Source organism: Lissotriton helveticus, chromosome 1_1 (genome assembly GCF_964261635.1).
Source record: "Lissotriton helveticus chromosome 1_1, aLisHel1.1, whole genome shotgun sequence".
Lineage (NCBI taxonomy): Eukaryota > Metazoa > Chordata > Amphibia > Caudata > Salamandridae > Lissotriton > Lissotriton helveticus.
Genome location: NC_136057.1, coordinates 1,798,851,510 through 1,798,864,816, shown reverse-complemented (window position 1 = coordinate 1,798,864,816; position 13,307 = coordinate 1,798,851,510).

The window sequence follows — 13,307 nt, the reverse complement described above, 5'->3', positions numbered from 1 at the left end:
CGGTTAAATTTGCGTGCTCTGCCCGGGCGATGTTGCATAATGAATGATATTTGCTTAGGGCAGCTTTGTATAGTGATTTAGTTCTAGGATCGTAGTATTTGCGCCAACGTCTCTCTAAGTTTTTGCATTTTGTTTTTTCTAGTTTGAGTTTTTCAGTGAACCAAGGGGCGGGTGGGTAGTGGTGATTATATTTCTTATTAGTCGGAGGTAGACATGCGTCAATAGCTGAACTAAGCCATTGGTGAATAACCGCATCATCATCATCCAAATTCCGGTGATGGAGGCTACCAGCCTCGTGTTTTCTAAAAAAAAGTTAAATTTGTTTAGGTCCAGATCTTTCCAATTTCTGACGTTCCTAGACCCTGGTGGATATACGGGTTCTTAGAATGTAGCTTATGTTTAATTTGGAATTCGAATAGGAAATGATCGGACCAAAGGATGGGAATAGCAGGTTTATATAAAAAGTTGGTAAGGTTAGAGAAAATAGGATTGAGTAGGTTTCCCGCTTTATGCATGGGGCCAGAGTTATGGAGAGTAACGTTCAGAGCAGACAGGTCAGCAATAAGTTTGGTGCTGGTGGGGCAGGAGGTCTCATTAAAATGTATATTGAGATCGCCCACGATCAAAAAATTAGTGGCTTGGAGTAGGAGAGGGGCAATGCGATCAGGGAGTGAGGCGGCCCAAGCACTGGCTTGTCTCGGGGGGCGATAGATAAGTGTTCCTGAGAGAGTAAAGTTAGGTGAAAGCAGAAATTTAAAAAGGCCGACTTCACAGTCCTGGAGGTCTAGGTCATCCCATTTGCATTTATAGGAGGTTTAGAAAATTATTGCTATCCCTCCTCCATCTTTGCCGACACGGTTTCTTCCAAGGTATGTATAGTTAGAGGGGAGTGCTGTCGCGATATCCGGACCAGAACTATCGCTTAGCCATGTCTCAGTGAGGAAGAAAGCATCTGGTTGGGAGACAGATAGCAGGTCATAGATGTCTTTTTTATGTCTTGGGAGTGATCTGCAATTTAGACTGAAGAAGGTGAATTTGGTCGCATTTAACTTGGTATGAGAGGACTGTAAGAGATCTGAAGCGCTAGTGTTCAATTGAGATGGGGAGGGTGAGAGAGAGAAATCACAACCAGAGCAGTGAGAGGGGCTAAGGTCACAACTAAGGGGAGCATCGTGTGTGCACTGGGTGGACCGGAGAGATAGGAGGGCTTCTCGGGGGTATTTGAGAGGACCAAGATGAATTTGGGCAGGGGTTCTGGCCCCAGGACGCATCCGGCCGCGGACGGGCGCGTCCGCTGCGCAACTGAAAGTGCATTTGCTTTTAAGGGCGTAGGTTTGTCAGCTGCGAGCAGCTGATTGGCAGCCTGTCCCGGAAGTTGTTGTCCAATCTGGACATTATAGAAGCCTGAATGATGGTCTGGCGCGTAGGTGGGTCAAAAAAAACCAGTAGGGGTCTGAGCCCCTGTAGAAGCCCAAAACAAGTCCCTGCTACCTTTTTGGTTTGGACTTGGTAGCTGAGGGACGAGTCCAACCATACCTCCAAATTTTTTACGGCCTGCTTAGGAGGGGGGGGCGCTTCCTAGGCTTTCTGGCCACCAGAGTTCGCTCCACAGACCATAGTCCTTCCCCACCAACAACACCTCAGATTTACTGCCATTCAGCTGGAGGCAGTTGGCGGTCATCCACCCAGTGACCACCGCCAGGTCGCCCCGAAATTTCAGGGCATCCCTCTCGGTGTCGTTTGAGAGTGCCACCACCAGCTGAGTGTCATCGGCGTAGGAGACCATGGTCAGTCCCCTATTTCTAGCCACCGCGGCCAGCGGTTGGACATAGGGATTGAATAATAGGGGACTGAAGGAGGAACCCTGTGGGACACCTTGTTTAATGGGATATGTGCCTGAGGCAAAAGGGGTAACAGTGACCACGAATGACCTCTCGCTGAGAAACGATGAGAGCCACTTCAAGCCCTGGCCAATAATCCCCACCTCCTCCAGGCGTTGGAACAGGATGGCATGGGACATTGTGTCCAGAAGGATCAGTGCTGACATTTGCCCAGCGTCTAAAGCAGACCAAAGGTGTTCTGTCACAGCCAAGAAGGCAGACTCCGTGCTGTGGCCATGTCGAAAACCATTCTGAGAGGGGTCCAGCATGTTGTTCTTAGTCAGGAAGTCTGAGGGGAGTGAGTTGACATGCACCTCTGTGATCTTGGCTGTCATGGGGAGTAAGGAGATGAGGGCGATAGTTTTCAGGCTTGGCCGGGTCCAACAGAGGTTTTTTAAGTAAATGTATATATTCCTTCTGGACAGCGAATCATTATTTGTTAACTGAAGTGTTATGATCGATATTGTTCTTCATTTCAATTGGCATTTACTGATAATACTTTGATAATTTGGAGTTTGGAATGCCAAAACTCAGGGCCAATGGCAAAAGCATACAGAGATGTTGACTGGGAAATTGTTGAAATATAAAATGAAATGAAAAAAACATTTGGAAAGCGAATGGCTACCCGAAGGCATCCCAGCGCTGATAACGGCAAATAGTGGGGAGCCAACCAGACTAGGGGAATAGGCAGGTTTTTAACAGTTTGCAGAAGGCAAGATGGTTAGATTCCTTCCGTAGATAAAGAGGGTGAGTGTTCTAAAGCTTACCTGCATTGTTGGAGAACAGGCGGCCCCCGCTTCTAGCTTTCCTAATCCTAGGACAAGTGACAAGGTGCAGGTTATCTGAGCGAAGGCATCTATTAGCACGGTTGAGCAGAATAATAGAATGATTAATGACAGGGCCCTTTCCGGCTAACAATTTATGAACAATACACATAGCCTTGAAATTAACTCTCTCTCTAATAGAGAGCCAATGGAGTGATTTTAAAGCAGGTTTTGCTTAATGGTATTTCTGGATATCCAGAAGGATTTTGGCTGCCCAATTCTGTACCACCTGGAGTTCTGAGAGGGTCATGCAAGGGGCCCCCAAATAAACGGCATTCCCATAGTCCAGACACAATAGAATGAGTGCCTGGACCATAAGTTTCCTTGTCTGAAATGGGAGAAGGGGAAGGACTTTATGGAGCATCTTTAAGATGCCATAACATGAGGTCGCCACATTGCGTGCCTGCACCTTGAAGGTCAAATCTTGGTCTAGCCAGATACCCAGGCTTTTTATGTGGGTTTTGGGAGTCCGAATGGGGCCCAGGGTGGTCGGCCACATTGTATTGAGATCAGAGGGGGCCAATTCCCCAGAATCATCATCTAATTTTTTCCCCAATTCAGTTTAAAAAAGGAGTCGTTCATCCATTTAGCAACCTCTTCCAAGCAAGGACAGAGGCTGGAGGGGGAATTATCAGCATGGTTAAGTCCCACCACAAGTTGCGTATCAACTGCATAGGTCACTATGTGTACCCCAAAGGGCAACACACACTCTGCTATCAGGCTCATATAAATGTTAAATAATGTGGAACTCAAGGAAGACCCATGAGGAACTCCACAGCAGAGAGGGACCTGTCTTGAGGCCACATCAGTGTCAAAGACCTGGAAGGATCTATCGCTCAGGAAGGATTGCAACCATGTCCGAGCAACCCCAGTCATCCCCATTCTTGTAAGCCTATGGATCAAGATCTGGTGGTTGACCTTATCAAAGGCAGCACTGAGGTCCAAGAGAATGACCACAGTGGTGCCTCCGGCGTCCAGCATTTTTTTTGACTCTTCAACAACTGATAGCAGGGCCATTTCTGTTCCTTGGAGTGGTCGGAATCCCGTCTGAGACGGGTGAAGGAGTTTGTGAGTCTCTAAAAAGGCAGACAATACTGAGTTGGTGTATTTTTCTGCTATTTTGCTGATCCCTGGGAGAAGTGAGATAGGACGGCAATTTCCCAGGGTGTCAGGGTCAAGGCTGGGTATTTTGAGAAGTGCCTTCAACATCGCTTCCTTCCATGGGGGAGGAACCACTGTAGAGGAAAAAGAGGTATTAATCAGCTGTAAAATAATGGCCACTTATTTCAATATTTTGAGAGGTGCTGGATCTTTGGGCGACACGTTTTTCACCTGAGATAATATGCTATCAAATATCACACTACCCATCAAGAGAATTGTCTCCAGATAAGCTTTAGTGATTTGTGTTCTTCCCATCACTAACACTCCCTCAATCAGACAGGCCCACTTAAATCAAGAGCCTTTTAAAGTATGGAAAGACATAGATAATGTAGCTCTCACAGAGTTGCCGATCAAGACCCGCCCTACTATATCCACGGATGCTAATTTAGCCGCCAAACAATTTTCAGACTGGATAGGGAATGCGATGGATTTATTGGTTCCATCCAAAACCATTTCAAGAAATAGAAAGGTGCCTTCGGCTCCGGGGTTCACAGAAGAACTCAGGAAACAAAAACAAGAATGCAGAAAGCATGAAAGATACTGGCGTAGGTCTTACGATCAGGTCAGTAAACTACGTTATAAGGAGACACAGCTTATCTATAGACCAAAAAGAAGTTTTTGGGAGATCAAATTGATAATGCTAAGAACTCCAGCAAACAGCTATATGATGTAGTGAAACAACTGGCTGGGAAGTCCTCAGATATAGCTCCCATTCCATCGCAGGCCCTTTGTGATTCTTTGGCTAATTTCTTCTTTGCCAAAGTCAATTACATTTACTCGGAGTTTTCTGTTAAGGATACACCGGCTCCTCTAGCGACATACATTAACCCTCCTGCCTGCTCACTAGCTCAATTTGAAGCACTGGAGGAGGAACAAACTAGGGACATCATGCAGTCTATAAAAACAGGATCGGCCTTGGATCCGTGCCCCCCCAAAGTTTATCTGCCGGTAATTGATTCTATCAGCAAAGTTATCACACAAGTCTGCAATGTGATACTCACGTCAGGGTTATACCCGAACATGCTGAAAAACACTCTTTTAAAACCGCTCCTTAAAAAACCATCTCTAGACAAAGACCTGCTGAAGAATTACAGACCGATAGCTAGTCTGCCGTTTCTAGCCAAAGTGCTCGAAAAGGCAATGAATGTTCAGTTGTCCAACTATATCGAGCAAAACAATCTGCTTGATGATTCACAGTTTGGGTTCCGCAAGCTCCATGGCACCGAGACGGCCCTTATCAAAGCCGCTGATGATATCAGAACCATCAGAGACCATGGAGGGACAGCAGTTCTTATAATGCTGGACCTATCGGCGGCCTTCGACACGGTCAATCATTCCATCTTGATTGACCGTGTCGGAAATCTGGGCATTGTATCCAGCGCAAAAGACCTGCTTGCCTCGTTTCTTTCCAGCAGAACACAAGCTGTAACGCTGGGACCATTTAAATCGCCGGAACTTGCTCTACCCTGTGGAGTTCCCCAAGGCTCATCTCTAAGTCTGACACTTTTTAATATCTATGTGTCGGACTTAGCAAGAGTTATTAAAACCTACCAGATGAGCCTTACCTCCTATGCTGGTGCTTGCTATTAACAACGAGAACAGTAGGCGGCACGCTTCCAAGAAGGTATGTCAGCAATTAAAGACTGGATGAATGCCAACTGCCTTAGGTTGAAGTCCGAGAAGATGGAGGTAGTCATTTTTGGGAAGATCTCCCCACAATGGTCATCAGTGTGGTGGCCTCCATCCTTAGGAGCCTTACCAACGCCATCCGCAAGGGTCAGAAATCTGGGAATTGTCTTTGATGAGAATCTTAATTTTGCGGCACATGCTAATCAAACAGTGGCAAATGCTCATCATAAACTTAGACTTATAAGAAAGATTATCCCATTTCTCTCAGAAAGCGCTGGAAAAACTGTGGTGAGCACACTTGTGCTTTCTTCTTTAGATTACTGTAATGGCCTATTTACCAATGCGCAAGCCCGGGTAATCTCCAAACTACAAATGCTTCAGAACGCGGCAGCAAGATTACTCTCCAGGACCCCTAAATTTAAACCGATCAGTCAAACAATCAGAAGTTACCATTGGCTAACAATCAAAAACCGGATTAAATTTAAATCACTCTGCCTGACTTTCAAAGCGATCCATAACCAAGGGCCGAAGTTTCTCCAAGAGCAGCTTTCAACCTACCGTCCGTCCAGACAACTTAGATCAACGACGCTGCATCAATTAGCGGTTCCTTGCACTAGGACGGTCACCTGGGGAGATAGGCGCTTTACGGTGACAGCAGCCAGACTTTGGAACTCTCTTCCATTAACAATCAGATCGAGTCAATCCCTTCTCCTTTCAGGAAATTGTTGAAGACGTGGTTGTTCAACCAGTAATGAGTCTGCTTCCTCCTTTAGTGATATGCTGCCACCTCTCAGAATCCCTAAGTGAAATCTTAGCGCCAAGACGCCCACGGGCATACGTATGCGCTTTACAAATTGTAATAATAAATAAATAAATAAATAAATAAATATGAGGACTAATGTCTCGTATTTGCCCCTCTATCGGAGGAAGTGAACTGTAGATGTGGAGTTAGCCGCTAATGAAATTTTATCTTCGTAATAGGCTGCCTGGGCTATTTTAATTTCGGTTTTGTATAGTTTGATAGCCTCCCTGTAATCCTGTTTTTTGTCAGGGGAGAAGTCCTTCCTCCAAGATCTTTCAGACTTCTTACAGGTTTGTGTTAATGCCCGGAATTTTGGAGAGTACCAGGCCATTCTGTTGCATCCTGTTTTTATCTGGGTCAGTTTTCTACGAAGAAGCAGATCTAGGGAGTCTTGTATCCATTTGTTAAAGATTTCATTAGAAATAACAGCATCAGAGTTGTACACTGGTTTCACACTGGCCAGACCCCCTGCCCCTTTTATCTTCATTGACAGTGACGGTAATAATAGAAGACAAATTAGGTATACCACAAATGACCTACTTGCCCTCCGTCCCATTGTTGAAGACAGCTGTCGCCATACCCTGTCAGTGGATTCACCGTCACCTCATAGCGCGACTTGCCACTTTTCCACCCGAGGGCGGAGGAGCGACGAGTTGGTGCCGATCAAAATAAAAATGATATTATTAAATTGTAGATCCATGAAAAAGCACAAACTAGAGATACATGACCTGTTCAAGAGGGGGACCTCGACGTGCTCTTCCTAACAGAGACATGGCTAGATGAAGTCTCGACACCTGAAATTCTGGAAGCTGTTCCCCTAGGCTACTGTCTGCTTAGAATTGACAGAGAAAGGCAGAAAGGTGGGGGACTGGCAGTAATCCATAAAAGTGACCTACAATATACCTTAGAGAAGGCCACACTGCCCTACAGTGAAGGTGGCTTTTTTACAATAAAAGTTAACCCTAAAAATATCATCAACGGACTCCTCCTGTACCGTCCCCAGGCAAGACTTCACAGTTCTGCAATTGACAGAACTGATAACTCAGCCTGCACTTCGGTATAAAAAATTTCTCATTTTGGGAGATTTTAACCTCCATTTTGAGGATACTAACTGTAGGGAGGCACAGGTTGTGGTTGAGGCACTGAAATCCCTGACGCTCAAATTACAATCAACGTCCCCGTTGCATCAATTAGGTCACCTCCTGGACCCTGTTTTTGCCAATTGGGATGGTATTAAAGTTTCCACCCCGATTCGAATAATATGGTCAGATTACTTTATCATTCCCTTCGAGGCAGAAGTTGCCCCACAGGATATTAGGATGACCAAGCTCAGATTCCAGAAACGTAGAGACTGGAAGAAGTTCAAGCAGGAAAACTTCAAATCCGCCCTGCTCAAAGAATCTCCCCCTCTTAGCGATACTCTGCTAGAGGCGTGGGCTGACTATGAAAAATGGATGTCCAGGGCGCTAGACACAGTAGCACCATGGACACTCAAGCCCCCCGCCAGAAAAACCAAAACTGCTCCATGGTTTTCCAAAGAGCTTAAGGAAGCGAAAGCCAAATGTAAAAAGATCGAACGAGGCTGGAGGAAAAACTACAATCCAGAAGGCAAGCTTAACTATAAAAGAGAATTAAAAAAATATCACAAACTCGTGAGAGCAGCTAAAGGCGCTCATCTTAGGGAACGAATAGAATCTGCTAATAATCCCACCAAAGAACTCTTCTCTATTTATAAAGAACTCACGGTCCCCATTAGACTTGAGGCCCAAGATACTTACTCTAATGAGCTATGTGATGACATTGCAGATTATTTTGTAAAGAAAGTGGATATAATACATACCACTTTCACAGGTAGCATAGACTTGCCGATTAAACATTCAGTAGTGAGAAGTGACTCTGCCACCAAATCTCATCTGACTTGCTTTAAAGTTCCTGATAGGCAAGACCTGCTCACTATCGCAAACAGCATCCAGTCTGGTTCTCCCTATGATGTGATTTCTCCCAATCACTGTAAGGGAGCCCTAGAATGCATGATCGATCAGATTGAACACCTGATCGTCCTATCCTTTCAAGAGTGCCACGTGCTTGACGTATGGAAAATGGCACAAGTCATCCCCCTGAGAAAAAAATCCAACATACATATCTCCCAGCTACACAATCTCCGCCCCATCTCCCTCCTCCCTTTCTGCGGGAAAGTTGTGGAGAAGGTAGTTAACAGCCAACTCATGAAATTTCTTGAGGAGAAATCCCTTCTCCATTCCACACAGTCAGGGTTCAGAGCAGGCCACTCGACGGAGTCGGCTGTTCTTTACTCCACAGAATGTCTGAGACAACTAGTGGATGAGGGGCAGACAGCAGCGTTGGTTTTATTAGAACTTAGTGCAGCTTTCGACACCGTGCTGCACACGACGCTGCTGTCTCGCCTCTCAGATATGGGAGTGGAGGGATCTGCATTTGAATGGATAAGATCTTTTCTAGAAAATAGGAGTTTTCAGGTGCACTGCCCTCCTTACAAATCCTCTCTTCGCAAACTGAGACATGGGGTTCCACAGGGCTCAAGCTTGAGCCCTACGCTGTTCAATCTCTATATGGAACCCCTAGCTCATATTGTGGAAGCCTTCGGAGTGGATATCGTCACATATGCTGACGATACCCAACTGATAATTAAACTCACCCACAATCAGACAGAGGACGCCACAAATTTTTCAAACTGCATGCCATCTGTGGCAGGGTGGATGAACAACAACTGCTTGCGCCTGAACGGCGACAAAACAGAACTGCTGGTTGTTGGCAAATCCCCCTCTGTCTGGTCGCAGGCTTGGTGGCCGACTGAATTGGACGTGATTCCCCTTCCGGCGGAGTCCGTTAGAAATCTTGGAATCATGCTTGATGCGGAGCTCTCCTTTAAACAACAGGTCAGTAAAATCACGGGAAGATGTTTTGGAATACTGAAAATACTCCGCAAAGTCCTTGACCTTCTCCCCATCAGCGCCAGGAAGACACTCATTCACGCTCTAGTCACACCACATCTGGACTACGGCAACGCTCTGCTCTTAGGCTTAAGCAAAAAAGGCATACACCAACTGCAGTGCATTCAAAATGCTGCCGCTCGCCTAGTGCTCAACCTTCCGCGTAGAGCATCAGGAAAGACGGCACTGTCTAAACTTCACTGGCTCCCTATTGAGGAGCGCATTAAGTTTAAAGCGCTTTGCTTCGCACATCGCATTGCCCAGGGAAAAGGCCCAGGTTACCTGAGAAAACTTCTTACCATCCATCGCCCCACCCGGAATCTAAGATCTACCGGAGCGATGCTGTTCCAACTTCCTCGCATTCGCAAGACTATGATGGGAGGTTGTTCCTTCCGGTTTTTAGCTAATGAGAAAGTGGTCAGGCCACGGTACCGGGATGGGTTTCCCTCCAGCTAAGTCTTCCAGGTTGGAGAAAATGGGATCTAATAGGTGCCCTTTCAAATGAGTGGAATTGGAAACTTTTTGGAAGAAGTTATAGGCTGCCAGGTCATTTGTAATTTCTGCTGCAGCTACTGTGAGAGATCGTCGAAGTGGAGATTAAAATCTTCCAATAAAGAAAAATTGGCAACGGTGCATGCCGCGTTTGCGGCCAAATCAGTCTAAGATTTACAAAATTGTCCGAAGGGACCAGGGGGCCGGTAGATTAAAATGCCTGACAGGGTGAGCATGGGTGAAAACCCTGTTGAGAAGTCCAAGTTCTCGCAGTCTGGTATTGGGCTTCTGAATGTGCGACAGGTAAGATAATTTTTGTGGATAATGGCAATCCCGCCACTTTTCCCCGAGGTCCGATCGAGTTGCCGAATAGTGTAACCCAGGGACAGAGCCTGGATGAGGTTTGGGTCAGAGCCTGGATTAAGCCAGGTTTCTGTTAAGAACAACACCTCTGGCTCTTTTTCTTCCAAAAGAGTAAGATTTCCACCGAATACTTCGGCAGCGACCTACAATTAAAAAGGAACATTTTTATAAGATTTAGACTTGGGTAAAATACTGTGAGGGCCTGTGGACAGTTTAAAAGGGCAATGCAAGCACTCGGTGGAACTAGTGTCTGGGTGAATGGAGTGTTTGCAGTTTCCCTTGATGGGTCCTTTTAGTTGAAGCAGCTCATCTAGTTCATAATAATGTCGTTTAGGGATAAAAGATGCAGGGGTTGTGGTCCCTGGCCCCGACCAGACGCTGACAGGTGCAGACGGGCTTGCCTTTGGCGCATCAGTGGCACTCAAAACTATTATTACATAAAAAAGGTAAGGCATATAAGAGGGGCATCTTACTCCTTACAAACTCAGTTTCAATGATCATGAATGAGTTTACAGGTAAGATGATTACTTATCAAATTACCATTGGGACTGTAAATGAGACAACTGTCAATATGGTATTTATTGATTTGAGTATGCATTATTTAATGACGTGCTTTTAGGAGGAGTTTATTATTGGTATAAGTATTGTGAGGTTAAAAGCATTGCATTTGGCATGCAAGTTATGGTTTAGCATGGCCGTCTTGCAAGGTATAGATTATGGCACTAAGCATAACTTGTGAAATGTTAATCATTTTTTGGTTTTAATTTGTAAATGTAAGTGCACTTTCACTGTGGTTATTTCTAATGAATTTCTGTGTGTTTTGGGTTTAAGAGGTTGTAATCAAAACTTAACTCTAACCTTGTTTTTGTCTGTGAATTCTTGAGTTTTGTTCATCCAGTACTATCTCCTACTGTTCCATGCCTTCAGTTTCTATGGCAAACCTCTGCTGCACACAGTCTTTAGCCCTGCACAGTGGGGTTTGGTGGTAGCCCTTCGTTTAACCTGGTGCAATCAGCCAACCCCCACTGGGCATGGCCTTTCCACCCCCCTCCCCTTTTTAAGAGTTCACAGACTTTGCCATTAAGTTTGGGATCCTTGTAGACTGGCGGACCTTTTTTGGACATCACCCAGGGTCTGTGGACCCAGCAGGCTGTCCCACTAAGGTCCAAGATTCCTTGCCATGGGCTCTTGGATCTGGGGCCGCCATGAACCCGGCTTCAGGGTAAACAAACTCTGGAACAAAATTAACATTTTTGTTCAGTTTCGACCAGAAGGAGTCTTGTTGAGTTAGGTGGTCGGGCAATGGGCACCTTGCCTCCTTGTGACTCCTTCATCTTTATTTTCAGGACCTGTAATGGCTGACAAAATAAAAAAAAATCATATTGCAGCCATTCAGCCAGACAGCATGAGTTCGCAGGCCGGAGATGGGTGTTGGAATGTAGTGCTCTCTTTGTCAAATTGGACTTGAGCTTTTAAAAAAAATCAAAATCTGAGTTACCCAATTCAACCAAATCTGGATTTGTTATCTATTTGCAGATTAACTTTCCAGGTATATCTATCTCTAACCTTGAAAGGTCACATGAATTTTAGGACCTTATAAGATACTTCATTAACATAAATTAATCAAAAAACTATTTAATGGATTTACTCCAACCCAAGCATAAGCAATTAAACGTTTAAAGATATACTTTCATGGCAAGATTTGTAATGTTCGGTTAAACCGTTTCATTAACGAGCAAAGCTCCTATGGGAGTTAAAATTTCACTTTTTGACCCCATTCTACATTTCTGCCCCACAGTGGTTCAGCAATAAACTTGGCCCAATGTGTAATAAATCCTTAGCTGTTAAATCTGGATAACTGTTGGAAAGTCTGGCAAGCATTGATAACTGCAGTGGATTCGAAAATCGTTTTATGTTCTTTTAAAAATTGTAGGATTGAAAACCGTACATATAGGAGTCGATTCCGATCCGGTAAAAAGCGATCCGAATTGCTGTTCGGAGCGTTTTTCCCGTACGAATCGTACCCTGCAACGTCCCCCGTACGTACGACGAAATACGATTCTTTCCAGGAGCTGGACATCGTACGAATCGTACAGGGACCGTACAAATCAAATCCCGGGACGAATCTCTCTCGGAACCCGCTGTACGCGACATCTGTACAGTTCGCGGCTGCTTTTTCCGAACCGGCAATGACGATTCGTGTTGGATACGCACCGTACGACCCTTTTTCTACGGGAGCTGAAAACAGCCATAAAAGCAGAGTTTGCCCCAAAACAGGTACGGAACGGCCCCCCCGGGTACAGTGTGTACCCCCCATGATCGCAGGGGTATGGTGCGTACCCCTGCGATCACGGCGTGTATGCACCGTACCCCGCGATCTTGGGGTGTACGCACTGTACCCCATGTACGCTGGGTGTACGGTGCGAACCCCATGTCTGCTGGGTGTACGGTGCGCACCCCCCATTATCGCAGGGGTACAGTGCGTACCCCATCGATCATGGAGGGGTACGCACCGTACGGTGTGTATGTGAATGTGTGCTTTTCCGTACGAATCGACCTTACCTGAGGTGGACCGTATGAATCGCGTCCTGATACCCCGGTCCGGATCGTACTCGTCGAGTCGTACGGTGTGTGTACGAGTCATACGGAAACGGCTCCAGATGCGAATCGTATGGACGAGAATTTTACCGGATCGGAATCGGCCCCTTTCTTTTGTGAATTAAATCCTGAAGAATTAAATTGGGTTTAAATATGCTTTGTCATTGGAAAAAGCATCTTTCATTCCTTTCGAAGTCTTTTGGCCAGCGTTGTACTCTAAGGGCTTCCACAAAGGCAATTGTGAAATGTCTGTTTTTTCTGATACATTCATACCTGAACATCACTGGAAAATGTGGCTCATGGGGCGCCTCCCGACTAGTTGCCCACTGCTTGTTGTTTGAGTTCTATTAAAGTATCTTTCTACAGTAGTTTCAGGCGTTTTTGGTAAAGGTGGAATTATCCCTTCTGGCTTCATTTGAGAATAATTGTTTCATCTGCAACCTTGTTAGTTATAGCTGCCATGGAAGCCTTCCCTACCTCAGAATAGATAATGATGCTTCCTGCAATGCCTCTACTCCCAAAAAAGGTTAACCAGTGGCTTGGGTTTTTGCTTTTTTAGTCTGCCCCGGACCGCCTTTCCTCATATGAA